The sequence below is a fragment of the Saccopteryx leptura genome, chromosome X (assembly GCF_036850995.1).
Source record: "Saccopteryx leptura isolate mSacLep1 chromosome X, mSacLep1_pri_phased_curated, whole genome shotgun sequence".
In the NCBI taxonomy this organism is placed as follows: Eukaryota; Metazoa; Chordata; class Mammalia; order Chiroptera; family Emballonuridae; genus Saccopteryx; species Saccopteryx leptura.
The window spans coordinates 53895606-53916943 of record NC_089516.1 but is presented as its reverse complement, the minus strand read 5'-3'; the positions used below and the strand labels follow the sequence as shown (position 1 = coordinate 53916943).

General features: G+C 38.8%; 1 protein-coding gene across 2 annotated transcripts in view; it reads right to left on the bottom strand.

The window, feature by feature from the left end:
- Positions 1-21116, bottom strand: part of GABRA3 (gamma-aminobutyric acid type A receptor subunit alpha3) — a 449120-nt gene extending 428004 nt beyond the window's left edge. For both annotated transcript variants that reach the window (XM_066357176.1, XM_066357178.1), the window contains exon 1: positions 20971-21116. The gene's annotated coding sequence lies outside the window, so the exon portion shown is untranslated. The remainder of the gene's footprint in view (positions 1-20970) is intronic.
- Between the last annotated feature and the right edge of the window lie 222 nt (positions 21117-21338).

Here is a 21338-nt window from a genome sequence, read left to right as displayed (position 1 = left end):
AAGAGGAGTCTATAACCAAGGATCACAGAAGAAGCCACACTGAGACTAGTAGGAAGGGTGGAGATGTGGAAAGGGCTCCTCTGCTCCCAGGAGTGAGGAGTTACTGAGGGTCAGGTGGGACTCTTGCTGCAGGTAAGGTCGCCCTGAGAGGGGTGGGTACTCAAGCCCAGGCCTGGAGCCCCAGCCTAGAAGAGGTGCCCAAAAAGAATTTGGAGGTGAAAAGAGCAGGGTTTCTGTCTGCAAGAAAGAGACTGAGCTTTCAGAGATGCAGGCTCCATCTTAAAGGGCCTGTACAGAATATCTTGTTCACATCCACTTACCTGGGGTTCCAGTGGAGGGAGAGCTGAGAGGACTGCAATTCTGTAAAGATAGTGTAAAGTTGGACTCCCAGAGAGAGACATTGTGGGGGATGGCCACCAGAAACCCTATGCTGAGGTTGCCGTCCTTCTGGCGTGGAGTGTTCCCTTTGTTCAGCATCAGCCTGGGGAATATCAATTATTCTGCCTTGGGAGTGTCTCCTGCTCCAGTCAGGGCGAAGTGTCAGTCTGAGAGGCCAGGAAGCAGGGGGCACATCAGTGGCTCAGTTTTCTGGCGTTGAAACCAGAGCGTTTCTCCACACTCTCCTGAGTCTAAGACTGGTACTTCCACCTCACGGAAGACTCAGATGAAACCCTCCAGAGGGCAGGCAGACCATACCTCTGGATTTAGAGTCCACATACACTGGACTCCTGGGGCCACATCCTACAGAGGTATGTAAAAAAAAAGTCTGGAAAGAATGACAACTGGGGCTGAGGGCCTAAGCCATACCCACCACCCTTCCTCATTACTGAATTGCTACAGGCTCTAGACTCTAGCAGAGCTTTATTCAGTGTCCAAGCCCAACAAGCATCCAACAGATAGAGGCTGTAGAATGATGGACTCAGGGAACCTTAGACTTTTAAGAGGACTGTCCCCCAGGCCCAAGAGTGGGTAAAAGCCAGCCTGGGTGTACATTTTGTATTTCCATGTGTACCTGGGCCAATCAGAGGCAGCCACAAATTCTGGATTGCTTGTAGTTCCAAGAAGGTTGCTGAAGGCCAGTCTCAGGCAGTGTCTCCCACGTGTCTGCATGGAGTTCCTGCCAGGGAGGCCCAGGGCTTGCACATCCAGTGGACAGCTGTGGATAGCATCAGTTTAGGAACTAAAAAAATTTGCTAGAGGCCCTGGCCAGTTGGCTCAGTGGTAGAGCGTCAGCCTGGTGTGCAGGAGTCCCGGGTTCGATTCCTGGCCAGGGCACACAGGAGAAATACCTTCTCCACCCCTCCCCCTCTCCTTCCTCTCTGTCCCTCTCTTCCCCTCCTGCAGCCAAGGCTCCATTGGAGCAAAGTTGGCCCAGGCACTGAGGATGGCTCTGTGGCCTCTGTCTCAGGTGCTAGAATGGCTCTGGTTGCAACAGAGTGACACCCCAGATGGGCAGAGCATCGCCTCCCCCATGTGCATGCCAGGTGGATCCCGGTTGGGCGCATGTGGGAGTCTGACTGCCTCCCCGTTTCTAACTTCAGAAAAATACAAAAAATAAAAATAAAAAATTTAAAAAAATTTTTAAAATATTTGCTAGAATAATAAATACCCTAAGGAAGGGCACCTCAGACCTGGCCCAACTGAGAAGACTCTGGAAGACCAGGCAGCAAGAAGAGGAGGTGGAACAGTTGAAAAGTGGGGGCATTTCTTACAAAGCTTTGGGCTTTTAAGAAGCTGCAGTCAGTTCTAAGCAGAAGGAAGCTGATCCTTATACACAGGTTGGCCTTTCCCACACTACCTAGGCACAGAAAACACAGACACAACAGCAAAAAGAGTAGTAGCTGCAGACAAGTTACCCACAGCAGGTTAAAAACAATAAATGACACCAACCCAAGGAGATGTAGAACCAACACAACTGGTAGCTGGTGGCAGAAAGCACCAACCCTACACTCAGCTAGCTACACAAGCAGCACAGGAGGAATCTATACACAGACAAAATGAGTAGAAAAATGCGACCCAAATGAGTCAACAAGAAAAATGCCCCAAAAAAGAACTAAATGAAATGGAAGTAACCAAACTACCAGATGCAGAGTTTAAAATAAAGATTTTTAGGATGTGAAAGTATCTTAGAGAAACAATAGATGGACATAATGAGCACCTAAATACAGAGATAGCAAGCATAAAAAAGTACATTGAAATAAAAAAGTAACCAGTCAGAAATGACAAATACATTATCAAAAATAAAGACTGCCCTAGAAGGAATCAATAGCAGGCTGGAGGAAGCAGAGGATTGAATCAATGATTTAGAAAACAAGATAAACATAAGGACAGAAGTAGAGCGGCAAAATGAAAAGAGACTCAAAAAGACTGAGGAAATTCTAAGAGACCTTTGCATGACAAAATGAAGAGAACAACACCCGCATCATGTGGGTTCCTAAAGGAGAAGAGTACAAACAAGTGATAGAGAACCTGTTGGAAGAAATCATAGGTAAAAGTTCCCTAAATATATGAGAAAAAAAAGTCACAAAATGTTGGGGACTGAAATATAAACAGGGTGTTTTTACAAACTGGATATCCAGGGGACAGAGGTGCTGGGCCTAAAACCCCACCTCACCTGCTCAGTTAACAAAGAGCTATACCTGATTCTCGCTTGTCCCACCCATGTTCTCTGGAGGAGGCTGGAAGCTAGTTTCTTATTGGTGTAAAGTTAGATCTAAATGGTATGGTGGGGGTTGACTTTGAGTTGTCTTGGAAACAAATGAATTGCTAATGGACCACTATTTTTCTCTGAATAAAAACGAATGCGCTTATGGGAGCTGTAATTGCATCAGCCTAGAACAGTAGAGACTGTTTGCCGTGCCGTCCTCCCAAACCCATCTTTATGTATATATATTTAATTCTCTATCATTTATTTAATTCCATACCTTTCCCATTCAAGGATCATGTAATACACTTGTCGTGGCTGGACTGTGACAACACAAGTTCAAGAAGCACAGAGAGTCTCATTAAAGAATCCATGGAGGCCTAAATCAATATACAGCATTAAAATGCAAAGATTAAGAGACAAAAAAAGAATACTTAAAGTTGCAAGAGAAAAGGAGTTAATTACCTATAGAGGAACCCCCATAAGGATGACATCCAACTTCTCAACAGAAATATTTGAGGCCAGAAGGGATTGGCAAGAAATATTCAAAGTGTTGCACAACAAGAACCTACAACCAAGACTACTTTATCCAGCAAGGCCTATCATTTAAAATTGAAGGAGAAATAAAAAGTTTCCCACACAAAAATGATTCCAGGAATTCATTACAACCAAACCAGTAACACAAGAAATGTTAAAAGGCCTGCTGTAAAAAGAGCAAAGGAAAAAAAATTGAGAAAAACAGGAATGTAGATTTAAAAATTAAAATGCCAATTAATAGGTACATGTCAATAACAACCTTAAGTGTAAATGAATTGAAGGCTTCAATCAAAAGACATAGCATAGCTGCATGGATAAGAAAACAGGAACCGTACATATGCTGTCTACAAGAGACCCACCTCAGAACAAAAGATACAAATAAACTGAAAGTGAAGGAATGGAAAAAAGTATTTCACGCAAAAGAAAATTTTTTAAAAAGTAGCCTTTAAAACAAAGGATATAGCCCTGGCCGGTTGGCTCAGTGGTAGAGCGTTGGCCTGGCGTGCAAGGGGTCCCGGGTTCGATTCCCGGCCAGGGCACACAGGAGAAGCGCCCATCTGCTTCTCCACCCCTCCCCCTCTCCTTCCTCTCTGTCTCTCTCTTCCCCTCCTGCAGCAGAGGCTCCACTGGAGCAAAGATGGCCCAGGCGCTGGGGATGGCTCCTTGGCCTCTGCCCCAGGCGCTAGAGTGGCTCTGGTTGCGACAGAGCGATGCCCCGGAGGGGCAGAGCATCACTCCCTGGTGGGCATGCCGGGTGGATCCCGGTCGGGAGCATGCGGGAGTCTGTCTGACTGTCTCTCCCCGTTTCCAGCTTCGGAAAAATACAAAAAAAAAAGGATATAATAAGAGATAAAGAAGGTCACTACATAATGATAAAGGGAGCAATCCAACAGGAGGATATAACCATTGTAAATATCTATGTGCCTAATATAGGAGCAGCTAAATATATAAAGCAGATTTTGATGGATAAAAAGGGTGAGATCAACAGCAATAATATAATAGTAGGGGATTTTAATACCCCACTAACATCACTAGATAGATCCTCCAGACAGAAAATTAACAAAGAAACAGAAGCCTTAAACAGCAAACTAGATCAACTGGATTTAATTGATGTACTTAGATCTTTTCACCCCAAAACAGCAGAATATACATTCTTTTCAAGAGCTCACAGTACACTATCTAGGATAGACCACATGTTAGGATGTTAGGACACAAAACAAGTCTCACTAAATTTAAGAAGATTGAAATCATATCAAGCATCTTCTCTTTATCACAATCACATGAAACTAGAAATAACTACAATAAAAAAACTGAGAATCATTCAAGCACTTGGAGGCTAAATAGTATGTTATTAAATAAAAATGAGTTAATGAGATCTAAGAAGAAATCAAAAATTTATTTAAAACAAATGGAAATGAATATACAAATCAAAATTTATGGGACACCTCAAAAGTACTCTTGAGAAGGAAGTTCATAGCATTACAGGCATACCTTAAGAAGCAAGAAAAAGCTCAAATAAACAACTTAACCATGAATCTAAAAAAAAAAAAACCCACAAAACTACAAAATAACAAATAAAGCCCAGAGGAAGTAGAATAAAATAATAAAGATCAGAGCAGAAATAAATAACATAGAGACTTAAAAAAATACAAAAGATCAATGAAACCAAAAGCTGGTTCTTCAAAAGGTAAACAAGATTGATGACCTTTAACTAGACTCATCAAGAAAAAAGAGAGAGCTCAAATAAATAAAATTAGAAATGAAAGTGGAGAAGTAATAACTAAGACCACAAATATACAAAGAATTGTAAGAAAACACTATGAAGATTTATATGACAGAAAATTGGACAAACTATATGAAATGGATAAAATCCTAGAAACTTACAATCTTAATCTGGAAGAATCAGAAAAACTAAACAGAACAATTACAACAAGAGAAATTGAAACAGTTCTCCAAAAACTCCCAGCAAACAAAAGTCCTGGAACAGATGGCTTCACAGGTGAATTCTACCAAACATGCAAAACACTAACACCTATCCTTTTCAAGCTATTTCAAAAAATTCAAGAGGAGGGAAAACTTCAAAGCTCCTTTTACGAGACAAGCATTATCCTCATTCCAAAACCGGTAAATACACTACAAAAAAAGAAAACTATAGACCAATATCCTTGATGAACTTAGATGCTAAAATTCTCAACAAAATATTAGCAAACTGGATCCAGCAATAGATTAAAAATATCATACATCATGATCAAGTGGGATTTATTCATGGGAGGCAAGGTTGGTATAATATTCACAAATCAATAAATGTGATTCATCACATAAATAAAAGAAAGGATAAAAATCACACAATTATATCAATGGATGCAGAAAAAGCATTTGATAAAATCCAGTACCCATTTATGATAAAAACTCTCAGCAAAGTTGGAATACAGGGAAGATACCTCAACATAATAAAGTACATCTATGACAAACTGACAGCCAACATCATACTCAATGGGCAAACTTAAAAGCAATCACCTTGAGATCAGGAACAAGGCATGGGTGCCCCCTTTCACCACTCTTATTCAACATAATGCTGGGAGTCATAGCCCCAACAATCAGACAAGAAGAAATAAGTGGCATCCAAATTGGAAAGAAGAAGTAAAACTATCATTATTTGCTGGTGACATGATACTGTACATAGAAAACCCTAAAGTGTCAATCAAAAACTACTAGATCTGATAAATGTGAATTCAGTAAGGTGGCAGGATATAAAATCAATATTCAGAAATCAGTGGCATTTTTATACACCAACAATAAACAGTCTGAAAGAGAAATTAAGGAAACACTCCCCTTCACTATTGCAACAACAACAACAAAAAATACCTAGAAGTAATGTAATGAGGAAGGTAAAAGACTAGTATGCAGAAAATTATAATACATTGATAAAAGAAATCAAGGAAGATACAAACAAGTGGACACATATACCTTGTTCATAGATGAAAAGAATAAATATCATTAAAATGTCTATATTACCCAAAGCAATCTATAAATTCAATGTAATTCCTATCAAAATACCAATGACATACTTCAAAGATATAGAACAAATATTTCAAAAATTTATATGGAACCAGAAAAGAACACGAATAGCCTCAACAATCTTGAAAATGAATACAGTGGGAGATATCAGACTTCCTGATATCAAGTTATACTAGAAGACCATTGTAACCAAAACAGCATGGTACTGTCATACGAACAGGCATACAGATCAATGGAACAGAACAGAGAATCTAGAAATAAACACACACCTTTATGGAAAATTGATATTTGACAAAGGAGATAAGAGCATACAATGGAGTAAAGACAGTCTCTCTAATAAATGGTGTTGAGAAAATTGGACAGGTACATGCACAAAAATGAAACTAGACTACCAACATACACCATTCACAAAAATAAACTCAAAATGGATAAAATACTTAAATATAAGTAGCAAAACAATAAACATCTTGGAAGAAAACAGGTGGTAAACCCTCCAATATCTCTCGTAGGAATATTTTTGCTGATTTATTTCCATGGGCAAGTGAAATAAAGGACAAAATAAACCAATGGGACTATATCAAACTAAAAATCTTTTGTACAGCAAAATACACCATGAACAAAATAAAAAGACAATCCACCAAATGGTAGAACATATTTATCAATATATTTGATAAGGGGTTAATAACCAAAGTGCATAAAGAACTTCTAAAACTCAACACCAGCAAGGTCAACAACTTAGTTAAAAAATGGGTGAAGCTACTGAACAGACACTTCCCCAGAGTGAACATATAGATGGCCAATAGGCATATGAAAAAATGTTCAAAGTCACTACTCATCATAGAAATGCAAATTAAAACTACAATGAGATACCACCTCATGCCTGTCAGAATGGCACTCATTAACAAATCAACACACAATATGTGCTAGTGAGGGTATGGAGAAAAGGGAACCCTTCTGACCTGCTGGTGGGAATTCAGATGTGTGCATCCACTGTGGAAAACAGTATGGAATTTCCTCAAAAAATTAAAAGTTGAACTGCCTTTTGACCCAGCTATCCCACTTTTAGAAATATACCTCAAGAACACCATAGCACTGTTTCAAAAGGAAAAATGCACCCCCATGTTTATGGCAGCATTGTTTACAATAGCCAAGATGTAGAAACAGCCCAAGTGTCCATCTGTCAATAAGTGGATTAAAAAGCTATGCTACATATACACAATGAAATACTACACAGCAATGAAAAAGAAGGAAATTTTACCTTTTGTCATGGCATGGATGGACCTGGAGATTATTATGCTAATTGAAATAAGTCAGGCAGAGAAAGACAAATATCATATGATCTCATTTATATGTGGAATCTAATGAACAAAGTGAACTGAGGAACGGAATAGAGGCAGAGGCAGGGTTACAGGGACCAGAGGGATAACAGTCAAAGGGAAGGGTGATGAGGACATGAGATCAGAGAAGGTAAAGGGATTAGTGAAATTATATATACATAACACAGAGATATAGGTAACAGGACAGCAAATCCTAGAGGGAAGGGGGAGGGAGTTAGGGGGAGAGGTACAAAGGGGGTGTAATGGGGGACATTGGGTTGGGGATCAGAGATTTTTATTTAGAGGGACACTTGAATCTATGTAAACACCATAAATTAATATTATAATAAAATAGAAACAAGAGATACCCCAAATAAACAACCTAACATCACTCCTTAAAGAACTAGAAAAAGAACAAATGAAAACCAAAATCAGCAGAATAAAGAAAATAGTAAAAATTAGAGCAGAACTGAATGAAATACAATAAAAAAAAAACTATAGAAAAAGTTAATAAAACAATGAGCTAGTTCTTTGAATAGATCAATAAAATTGAGAAATCACTGGCTAGACTCACTAAGGAAAAAAGAGAAAAGACACATATAAACAAAATCCAAAATGAAAGAGGAGAATTTACTACAGACATCATGGATATACAAAATATCATAGTAGAATAATATAAAAAATATGTCACCAAATTCAACAACGTAGATGAAATGAACAAATTCCTAAAACTATACAATCTTCCTAGACTGAGTCACAAAGTGGGAAACCTAAATAGGCCCATAAACACGGAGAAAATAGAAACAACTATCAAAAACCCCCCTAAAAATAAAAGTCCAGGACCAGATGGCTACACTAGTAAATTCTACGAAACATTCAAATAAGATTTGGTACCTATCCTTGTCAAAGTCTTTTATAAAATAGAAGAAGCAAACCTCCCTAACACATTTTATGAAGCCAACATAACCCTGATACCAAAACCTGGCAAGGATAATGCATGCGCACACGCGTGCACGCGCACACACACACAAACTATAGACCAATACCTCCAATGAATAACACAAAAATACTAAACAAAATACTAGCAAATTGAGTGATTGTAAGGAAAAAAAAGACAACAATTTTACGAGCATAAGGACGGTTCAACAGCCCTGGCCGGCTGGCTCAGCGGTAGAGCGTCGGCCTAGCGTGTGGAGGACCTGGGTTCGATTCCCGGCCAGGGCACACAGGAGAAGCGCCCATTTGCTTCTCCACCCCTCCGCCGCGCTTTCCTCTCTGTCTCTCTCTTCCCCTCCCGCAGCCAAGGCTCCATTGGAGCAAAAATGGCCCGGGCGCTGGGGATGGCTCTGTGGCCTCTGCCTCAGGCACTAGAGTGGCTCTGGTCACAACATGGCGACGCCCAGGATGGGCAGAGCATCGCCCCCTGGTGGGCAGAGCGTCGCCCCTGGTGGGTGTGCTGGGTGGATCCCAGTCGGGCGCATGCGGGAGTCTGTCTGACTGTCTCTCCCTGTTTCCAGCTTCAGAAAAATGAAAAAAAAAAAAAAAAAAAAAAAGGACTGTTCAACATATGTAAATCAATCAATGTAATAAACCACATCAACAAAACAAAAAAAAATCATATGATCTTATCAATAGATGCAGAAAAGGCATTTAATAAGCTAAAACATCCCTTTATGTTTAAAACAATGAATAAAATCAAAATAGCAGGAAAGTACCTCAACATAATAAAGGCCACATATGACAAACCATCAGCTAATGTCATACTAAACATTTAAGAAATGATGGCTTTTCCTCTAAAATCGGTAACAGGACAATTTATGAATATGACCCTCAAGGCAAGGAAAATAAAGGCAAAAATAAACGAATAGGACTATATCAAACCAAAAAGCTTCTACACAGCAAAAGGGACCAACAACAAAACTAAGACAGCCAACTAAACGAGAGATGATACTTGCCAACAACAGTTCCAATAAGAGGTTAATATCCGAAATATATAAAGAACTCACAAGCCTCAGCAACAAACAAGCAAACAATCCAATTGAAACATGAAGAGAGGAAAAGAACAGACAGTTCTCTCAAGAAGACATACAGCCTGACCAGGCAGTGGCTCAGTAGATAGAGTGTTGGACTGGGACACGGAGGACCCAGGTTCAAAACTCCGAGCTTGCCAGCTTGGTCACAGGCTCATCTGGCTCGAGCATGGGCTTATCAGCTTGAGCGTGGGATCATAGACATAACCCCTTGGTCGTTGGCTTGAGCCCAAAGGTCGCTGGCTTGAGGAAGGGGTCACTTGCTCTGCTGTAACCCCCTAATCAAGGCACATATGAGAAAGCAATCATTGAATAACTATGGAGCTGCAATGAAGAATTGATGTTTCTCTTCTCTCTCCCTTCCTGTCTGTCTGTCCCTATCTGTCCCCCTCTCTCTGTCTCTGTCAAAAAAAAAAAAGATATACAATGGCCAACAGATATATGAAAAGATGTTCATCTTCACTAGCTATTTGTGAAATGCAAATCAAAACCACCTTACACATGTTAAATTGGCTGTTATCAAGACAGGTAATAATAAGTTTTGGAGAGGCTGTGGAGAAAAAGGAACCCTCATTCACTGCTGGTGGTAATGTAAACTAGTAAAACCATTATGAAAGAAAGTATGGTGGATCTTTAAAAAGTTAAGAATAGAACTACCATATAACCCAGCAATCCCTCTACTGTGTATCTATCTACCCCCAAAACTCAAAAACATTGTAAAGACACAGGCACCCCATGTTTATTGCACCATTATTCACAGTGGCCAGGATATGGAAACAACCATAAGGTCCCTCGATAAAGGAGTAGATAAAGAAGGGGTGGTACATCTATACAATGGAATACTACTCAGCCATAAGAAATGATTACATAGTGACATTTATGAGAAAATGAATGAACTTTGAGAACCTTATACTAAGTGAAATGAATATATTATAAAAAGCTAAGAACAGTATGATTTCACACATAGGTGGGATATATAACTGAGACTCATGGACATAGATAAAAATGAAGTGGTCCTCAGGGGGAAAGGGACGGAGTGGAGGTAGTAATACTAGAGAAAGAAATATAAAGTGACGAAAAATGATTTGACTTTGGGTGATGCGTATACAGCATAATCAACAGTTCAAATGCTTTAGAAATATTTACCTGAAACCTATGTACTTTTTTGATCAATGTCACCCTGTACAGTATCATGTCATCAGCAAATAATGACAGTTTTACTTCTTTCTTCCCAATTTGGATACCATTTCTTCTTCTTGTCTAATTGCTGTTGCTAAGACTTTCAGTATTATGTCCGTAAAGTCATGGTGCACTTTTGATCGGTCACAGGAAAGCAACAGAAGATGATAGAAATGTGAAATCCGCACCAAATAAAAGAAAAACCCTCCCAGTTTCTGTAGGATGATGTGGCAGCATGTGTGCATGTGCAGATGATGACGAAACACCTTGTATACAGCGGAGCAGCCCACGGCCATGCCAGTCGAGATGTGGACGGTACAGAGGAAAGTTCAGTGTGTTCTGTGGCTCACGAAATTCGAATCCGTGACCAAAGTGCAACGTGAACATCGGCGCGTTTATAAGGAAGTGCCACCACATAGGAATAACATTACTCGGTGGGATAAGCAGTTAAAGGAAACCGGCAGTTTGGTGGAGAAACCCTGTTCTGGTAGGCCATCAGTCAGTGACAAGTCTGTAGAGGCTATATGGGATAGCTTCCTAAGGAGCCTTAAAAAAATCTGTCTGTTAGTCCAAATTGAACTTCACTGAATAGGTATGAAACTGGGAGAGTTTTCCTTTTATTTGGTGCAGATTTCACATTTCTGTCGTCTTTTGTTGCTTTCCTGTGACTAGTCAAAAGTGCATCATGACTTTACGGACACACTGTATTATTTTTGGAACATTTGGTCTAGATGTGTGAAGTATGCCATTGGTATTTTAATAGGAATTGCATTGAATCTATAAATTGTTTTGGGTAGTATGAACATTTTAATGTCAATACTTTCTATGAACATGATATATGCAGCCACCATGGAAAACAGTATGGAGTTTCCTCAAAAAATTAAAAATAGGTCTGCCTTTTGATTCAGTGACCCCACCTCTAAGAATATATTTTAAGAATCCTGAAACTAATTCAAAAGAATATATGCACCCGCATGTTCATTGTAGCCTTATTTATAATAGCCAGGATCTGGAAACAGCCCAAGTGTTTATCAGTGGATGAGTATATAAAAAAATGTGTAGTACATTTACACAATGGAATACTATATAGCCATTAAAAGAAGCAAATCTTACCTTTTGTGACAGCATGGATGGACCTGGAGATTATTATGCCAAGTGAAATAAACCAGGCAGAGAAAGACAGATACCATATGATCTCACTTGCATGTGGAATCTAATGTACACAATAAACTGAGGAAAAATATAGAAATAGAGGCACAGACACAGGTAACAGATGGACAGTTGTTAGCAGAAAGGGAGAAGATAGGACTGATCAAAGAAGGTGAAAGGATTAGCCAAAAACTATATATACACAACATAGATACAGACAACAGAGTGTCTATTGTCAGAGGGAAAGAGGAGGTTAATCTAGGGGGCAGAGGGCAAAGGTGCAGGGGAATGTGGGCAGAAAGAGACTTTGTTTGGGGAGGAGGATAGCATAATGCAGTGTGTAGAGAGTGTTTTGGAGGTTCTTGAATTGTACATTTAAAACCTGTATGGTTTGGCAAACCATGTCGACCCAATAAATTAACAAATAAACTTTAAAAAACAAACACAAACTTGGTAAAAATATTTTCCACATATCCCACAGAAGAAAGAATAATGTCTACTAAATGTAAACATTATCCATATAAATGAATATGGCAAGGGGGATGTTGAGGGGAACATGGGAGTGGGGGGTGATGTATTCAGTGGGATACTTGAATCTATGTAAACACAATAAATTAAAATCAATTTAAAAAGATATCTGTAATTTCTCAATAGAAAAATGTATGCAGTATGTTCATAGGAAGGAAACAAAAGTGACCAAGAAACAAGAAAGTATTCATGCTTACTATAATAAAAGTATATTAAGTAAGATACTATTTGCCTCCATCAGATTGGCAAAGCTTTTAAAAGAATGACAATAGCCAGCATGCACTGGCATAAGTCGAACAACAGAAATTAACTCTTATATAGTGGGACAACTTCTCACATATATCAAGAGCCTTTAATATCTTTAGGCGCAGTAATGTCTTTTATAAAAACTCATCTTAAATTCATTCATTTAATAAATCTTTAGTAAAGATCTACTACACTGTGTCAGACATTGTTCTAGGTACTAAGAGATACAACAGTGAATAAAATAGAAAAAAAATCCCTGTGTTCAAGGGGTTTACATATTTTTGAGGGGTTACATATTTTTAAAGATTTTATTTATTGATTTGAGAGAGAGAGAGAGAGAAAGGTGGGAGAGGAGGAGCAGAAAGCATCAACTTGTAGCTGCTTCTTGTATGTGCCTTGACTGGGCAAGTCCAGAGTTTCAAACCAGCAACTTCAGCATTCCAGTTCAATGCTCTATCACTGAACCACCACAAGTTAGATGAGGTTTACATTTTAATACGAGAATACAGACAATAAATAAGTAAAATATTTAACCTAAAGATGATTATACAGACCGAGGAGAAAAAAATAAAGCAAGAAAGAAGAGTGAGTGTGCGTGCAAGAAGGGTTTGCATTTTTATATATAGTCATTACAGAAGACCTCACTGGGGTGAAATTTAAATAAAGACATGAAAGTGGTGAGGATCAAAGAAGCAAAGGTATATGTATAAAGGTATGCATTACAGTGCTCTTCATGATAACTTACAATTGAAAATAATTTAAATGAACAATATGAAGTCTGTTTAAGAATTATGGTATAAACTGTACAACAGAAAATTATGCAGCTCTTAAAATTGTTTAAAGGCTGAGTGACATGGGGAAATGCTCACAATATAATACCAATAGAGAAACCGGATATAAAATAGTACATAGAAGGCAGTATCCTAATTATGGAAACACATCTGGAACAAAGATAACTTCAGCAAGTTATCTTTGGACTAAGTATTTAGAGTTTATTTGTGATAACTCCTTATCATTTTCCAAATTATCTATTAAGAGGCTAGTTTATTTCTCTAACTATAAAAAAAAACAGTTTTAAGGTAGATGTTACAGATTTAAGATAGATTAATAAATGTACAATTTTTAAATGGTAGTGCTGGTCAGCCATGCCTAGAATACAAGGCCCAGATTTGGACATTATATATTAAGAGTGGTATTGAATACTAAAGCATCTCCTATAGAAGATACATATCATATGAGCTCAAGAATATATGGCCTGGAGAAAAAAATAAAAAGAACAAACTATCTTTAAAGTTTTAAATGACTATTACAAGAAAGGGAAATGAAAATTACTCAGCACTCCTTTATGCTCCAAGGAGCAAGACCAATGGGTTAGATTCAGAAGATAGATTTCAAGTCAGTATGAAGAGGAACTTGCTAACAATTACAACTATTATCAGATAGTTCTAAGCAACTTTTCCTGGAACTATTTACACTGAAAATAGATGACCATATGTACCGGGTGATAAGACTACCATTATATAATTAGTAAGGACCCTGCTATTTCTGTGATCCTCTTGTATTATTTTAAAATGTTATTTTATGCTATGATCACATTTACCTTCCCTTTTGTTAGAAAAAGAAAACAGTTGATTCCTTTTAATAATAGTTGATTCCTTTTAATAATCATCTTGAAAGTGTAATGCACCCTTTAAAATATACAACCTGGAGATTTGCAGTCTTCTTTCTGCGTATGATAAGGACACACACTGTATAAAAATATCAGTACCTTTCACATCATGTTTTAAGTATAAATTATGCTTTTTTACCTACCAACCAATATTTTCTTTTACTATATATCTTCCCTCCTAGGAAGAGATTGCCTAGATCACTACATTTCAGAATAAGAGATAATCACTTCACAGAAAACTACCCCATTTTCTTTTCATTTCCCCTTTATTTCAAACCAGCAGGAGTGGAACTATCACCCAATATCCAGATTTATTAAGATTTTAGAATACAGTCAGTTTTTTCATTAGCTTTCAGGACAGCCATGATTTCAGTAGTCTCAGGAAGAAAACAAGGAAAGTGTCACTGTATGACACTTCCAAACCCTGTGAATAATTCCACCAAAATTAGCAATTTTCAGAATTCCATATAAAATTCTTAGTGTTGCTTAAATAAGTAACTGAGTCTGAACTACCTGCATAGGACCATGAGAATGAACAGAACATGAACTATAGAACCTTACAGCTGGGGATTAGGGGAGTCTTTATAAATCATCTAGGTCTAGTTCATCCCTCCTCATTTTACAATTATAGAAAATGAGGCTCAAACAAGACAAGTGATTTGTCACAAGAATCTAAGTCAGCATCCAAGCCAGAACTGGAATCTAAACTAGGCTGAAATCTCATTTTAAAATAAATTTTTAATATTCAATTCTTCATTGTTTCTTATCAAATGCCTCTTTCTCTAACTTGTTAAATGGGGAGAGTCAGGGCATCTGGGAAGATGGCTGGCTCACTGAGAGTTAGTTAAGCAACATGATATGTAACCTGGTTTTTAAGTAAGCCTGTGCTCCTATGGGCATGAGGCTGAAGGGAACCTTACTTTATCTTACAACAGTATCATCTGCCAAACACCTGCAAAATAGATAAGCATCATCCAATCTTAATCATTAGTAAGCACTGTAAGCTTCAAAGTAGGGAGGACTATAAGTAGGGAGGGGTATTATTTATCAGTACTCGATTCTGCTGAAAAGTCTAATAATGTTGACCACACCTTTTTTCAAAAAGCAGTACATTTTCCTCTACACAGTAATCACAGTGTGTAACTATGTAGTTCAATAGTTTATAGAACAACTTCTATCTTCCCATCTAAACGATGAGCCCCAAGGTGGCAACAACCATGTCTAGTTTGTTCACCATTACATTCTTTGTGCTTAGTAAATTATATGTATTTAAAAATATTTGTCCAACCAATGGATGAGACCTCTCTTCTCTTGACTCTTTCATAATACTGTATTCTTCTAATTTTCCTTCCACATGTCTGACGTCTCCTACCCTGTAGCCTTCACAAAGGCTCATCTTTGCTTTCCCATTCCTTGGATCCCTTCTTTCTACTTAAAATACTGCCTCTTTTTCAGTGACACTCAAATTGCTCTCTCCAGTTGAGTTCTTTCCAGAGGTTCAATTCCACATTTTTTTCAAATATACCCAGTACTTCCTGCTGGACTATAGCAATAGCACTACTTATGTGACGTCAGTCAAATTAAGTCATTCCCCCTCTCAGGATCAGTTTTCTCAGCCATAAAATGAGGGAGTTGCTTCTCTACAGTATATAAAACAAAATGCTAATTTTGCCAAGCTGGCATTCTATTTTATTTACAGTCAAGCCCTCAACCTATCTTGCCAAACATTTTTTACATACTGTCACCACACACTTTAACACAACTGAACTCCTCACTGTTCCCAGTGCATGCCCTCTGCTTTTATGGCCTCTGCCTAGAACACCTTTCCCATCCCCCCAAACTCTGCATATTCAAAATTTGTCTAATCTTCCAAGCCCAGTTCAAACATGACTTTCAGAAACTGTCTTTGATCTCCTTGGCTACAAGCACTTTGCCTCTCTTTTATGGGTGTGGTTCTTTCTTCAAGTATTATAGTTGTTTGTATATTTTTTGTCTCTCTTACAGAGGCTATTCTTAAGTCAGTCAATATCTCCCACATTGCCTTTGTTCATAGTATGCACTCAAAAATATCAACTGAATGGATTCAGTTTAGGCCATATCAGTAGCCCTTATTAAAAGCCTTAATCAGTTTTTTATTCCAGTCAATTATTCCAGTATTTCTGGAATAAAGACCACAATCCTTCCCATTCCAGCCATTCCAGCCATTCCAGCTTTTGTTCAATTTCTCAAATTCACTATGCTCCTCTCATCTCAGGGTGCTCCTGCATGCTCTTCATCTCATCTAGAAAACTATTCTACTCCATCCATAACTTCCACCCCACCTTCATGTTTCTACTGAGCCTTAATATCACTTCTTCAAAGAAGCATTTCTTAAACCGAAGCTAAGATCAGTTTCCTATTATATGCCTTTATAGCCCCCATGCCCATATTCTTCTTCAACTTATTGATTGCTGCTGAAATAACATAATTGTGTGATAATCTGATTGTTTTTTCCCCATCGGACTAAACACTTCAAGTAAGCAAGAATAGTGTCTGTCTTGCTCACCTTTGTATTATCTGCTTGGTGCCTAAACACATCACTGAATAAATAGCTGTTTACTGATTGAATTGATGAATGACTGAGTTAAATGTAAAGGTTTGGGACTTAGAGTGCACAGAATCTTTATCTAGCTCCCTATAATTCCTTCAAAGTAAAATTGGGATGCCAGGTAGCTCTCTGGAGCAGGTAAGCTGGCCTTCTATTTACCATAGAAATTTATAAAATATTGGATAAATATTGCCTTTCAAAGGCTGGAAGAAAACAAAAATTACCTTTCTTTAATGACAGTATGACCCCAAAGGCATAACTAACACCAGTGGTTCATTCATTCACTTAACAAACATTTATTAAGTACTTACTCTATGCCATATACTAGGCTTTTGGCTGATGGTACAATAAACTGGGCTGATATAGCTTCTTACTTGATTAAAATATTTAATCTAAGAGTGGCATTTATATAAGTTTTAAAAACAATGTTATGATATTCACAAAACCTGTTGTGTAAGGATATTAAGTTCTCTATCAAAGAATTTAACTTTAGGGTGAAAGATCATCTGGCAGATTTAGAAATTGTAACTGACCCTAATCTGGGCGTCTTAAATTATTAGATAGGCAAATAGCTTAGACCAGTGCAGCTCAAAGTGTGGTCCACAGAGCAGTACCTGTCTGTGAATGCTTATTACCAGGCAGAAACATTATAGCAATTTGACAAAAATGTGTCTGTTGAAGCTAATAATAAAACTATAAACTTATATTTTGTATGTCTTTTTCAAATTTTTAATTTGTATTTAATGTATTTTACTAAAGACAGTATGTGATTGGTTGAAATATTTGAAAGAAAAAAATAAAACCGGTCCCTCACCAAGATAGTTTGTAAAGCACTGGAACAGCAGGTTCAGGATTACCTGGAAGTTTGCTATAGTGCAAAATCTCAGGTGCCACCCCAGATTCTTTCAATCATAATTAGCATGTTAACAAGATCCCCAGGGGATTCTTTTGCACATTAAAGTTTGAGAAGCACTGGTTTAAATGATTTCGGAAGCCCATTAGAACTTTAAAATTTCATAATTTAACTCAGACAGAAAACTGCAGAGGTGATAATGTCTACCTCATCATTTTATAAATGAAAAAACTGAGATCCATCGAGAGAGAGCCATGTATCCAAGGCAACTGGCAAACTAGCAGAGCTAGGAAGAGCACTCAAGTTTCCTAACCCCAAGTCAGTTTTCCACTTTAGCATACTGCATGCTTATTCTTATTCACCCAATCTCACTCTTACCATCCCTCAATGATGTCATTGTTTTATCAGAAAGTATCTCAAAAGCAATTTTTTCTTCTTCCTTCCATATATCGTGTGAACATTGAATCACCACTATTTCAACTGTTTCCTTTATGATAATTTCCTTAACCCCTGCTTCTGAAATCTTCCCACATGACTACTGTCTGACTGTTAAAAAGATCTTCCGGGCCTTCAGAAATACTAGCACCAACTGATTCTTTGTCTTTAGGGAAAAAAAGAGAGCTTCTTTGTTTCCATCAGTCCATTTGATAACAAATAGCAAGATTTTCCAAGGAAGAGAATATACACTATCAATGCTGCTTTAGAAAGATCAGTATGACCAGTTTGTGGCTGATAATCAGACAATGGGATACTAGAGCATATTGATAAAAGCCTAGTCCCCAAAATTAGGCAAATGATAACCCTTTACCTGTGCTCCTCTCAGATCTGACGATTGAGGGGAAAGGTATGATTGCTGTCTTCAACTATCTGAAGAGTTATTATTAAGAAGAAGCAAATTTGTTTCAGTGAATAAATGTACGGTGAGACAGAGCTTGACTTATAGTGGAGATTCTTTTCTGATAATCAGAGTTGTTCAAAGACAAGAAAAGCCATCTAATGAGCTCTCTATCACTGCAAGGGAGTTCAAATAGAAATCAGCCAATGAATTGAATGCTTAGAGCAAATTAAAGAAATGGGTAGAGAAATAGAGCTTAATGATTTTTAGGGATCACTCAAGTTCCAAAGTTTTAGTATTCTGAAATAGTCAGGACAGAGTGACCCTAAATCTCAGGAAATAAAGAGCAAGATTTGGTCCCAAAAGGAATAGTTTCTTGCTCAATGTGAGATGGATGAGGCTATGACACTGGCAACGTGAAGGTTTCCCAGGCATCCTTTTCAAAGGAAAGCAAACTGGTTAAGGAAATCCTTTTGCAAATCCCCTACAGGAAAGCCAGGTGAAGCTTGACTCGACAATGGTTAGTCACTATGCCCCAATCTAAGTTCCTCCTATGTTACACAATGGTCGAGCTACTAGTTTTGCCCCCCCCCCAAAAAAAAGTCTATTCAAGCAGCACCATTTCTAAACAGAGAAAGGTGCAAAATTTCTTCCCAAGGATGCAGTAGTGTTTAATGGTCTAGACCAGTGGTAGTCAACCTGGTCCCTACCGCCCACTAGTGGGCATTCCAGTTTTCATGGTGGGTGGTAGTGGAGCCACCAAAGTATAAATAAAAAGATTTAACTATAGTAAGTTGTTTTATAAAGAGTTATTCTGCCAAAATTAGCAAAAATCCGACATAAAGTACTTGGTAAGTAATTATTATTATATGCTTTAACTTGCTGTAACTCTGCTTTATAAATTTTATAAAGTAAAGTTACTTTTCTACTTTATAAATCACCATTACTGTGGGAGGTTAGAAAATTTTACTACTAACAGATACAAAAGTGGGCAGTAGGTATAAAAAGGTTGACTACCCCTGTTCTAGACTATGCATCCTAGAAACAGGTTGTTTGTGTTTTAATTCCTAATTGGGACACTTAATTACTCTGTAACCTTAGACAAGTTACTTAACCTTTCTGTGCTTCAGTTTTCTCTTCAATAAATCAAAGATAGTAATAGTATCTGCTTCATAGGGTTGATATAAGAATAATACACTCAGCCCAACTTCCAAAACTTTCTAAGCAGTCAGTAATATTAGCAATTAGTAAAGTTAATGTTATAATTACTATCATGGACATGTCAGTGTTAATAATGCAAAAAGCCCCCATCAAGCAACCAGATCCCTTCCCCTACCAGTTCAGAGAGGCTATACTACAAGAGCTTCAGCCAGTCCTTGATGGCTTCAAACATTCAGAACCTGCTGACCCTCAATAAACCATATCATTCACAAGAGAAATCCTAGCTCCTCATCCTGTCTCTCTAAACCAACAGCAATCTCTCCTCCAGTCTTTTTGCCTATGCCAACCTCAGCCACAGTCAGAGGAACAGCATACTGGAAACAGTTCCAGAAAACCATCAGGTGCTTTTTTCCCTCCCAAGGATATAGCTGGACCAAATGCCATGCCTGCCAGTGGGATGGGATAAGCCTGTCTCCGGTCTTGCCCGTCAGCTCAATTACCTGGGATGGAGAGTGGACAGGCAATGGAGTTTTTCCCACCAGGAAGCAAGAGAAGCCTTCCAAGTTTGTGAAGAAACTCAGGCCCAAACCCACAATGAGCCTCCTCAAGGAAGGGGGTAGGTCTCAATCTGCTTTTAAAGACAGCAGTTATTTACAACTTTCTACTTAATTGCATCTGAGGAAGGCAATAGGGAGGCGGGGAAAGGGACTGCATGGTATTCTCCTTTCTCATTTCCAGCAACAAGAAGCAGCTGCAGAGAAAGAGTTAAAGGAGAAATGAAGCTTCAGCCATTACCCCATCCCTGCGCCTAGGGCTGTCTGGGGGGTCATGACAGTGCTGTCTGCTCTGATTAGGGGCCACTCGGTGGTTTTCTGCAGCAGCTGCTGGGCCCCCACAAGCAATTTGCAAGGTCAGTGCTGACCTGCTTCCAAAGAGGAACAAAACAATTCACTGACAATGAAGCAAATCACACATCACATACACCACATCACAACCCCTCCCCCCTCCCAAATCAGGTTTTACCCCAGTGCCTCCCTGCCCAGATGCGACTCTGTGCTTTCACCAGCCCCTCTGAGGAACCCAGGATAGCATCACAGCTGCAAAGCATGTCTCGCCATCCCGGCCAAGCCAAGGAGACTCTCAGTACGGGAAAGATACTATCACTAAAGGAGACCTGAGATTGGGGGAGGGAGAAGGAGGAACATCTAGGTTTCTTACCAAGCACCACAGTCACTTCCCCGAAATGGACAGAAGGAAAGGATGAATGAACTGAAACAAGTTGGAGATTGAGCCCTCACAGAGCTCGGCTTCCTCTTCTCTTTCTCTGAGTCTCTATCCTGGTCCCTCTCTCCTCTGTCTCTGTCTCTCTGGTTTGCTTGCTGGCTTGTGCGCGCTCACGCTCTCCTTCACCCTCCCTCCCTCTCTCTTCCTCTCTCTCCTCCCCCTTCTCTTTCTTCTCTCTCTCTCTCTCTCTCTCTCTCTCTCTCTCTCTCTCTCTACCCCCTATCCCTCCCTCTTTCCCTCCTCCTCTTTTCTCTCTCTCCCTTCCTTGCTTTCTCCTTTCTTCTAACCTCCCCTCCCCCGTT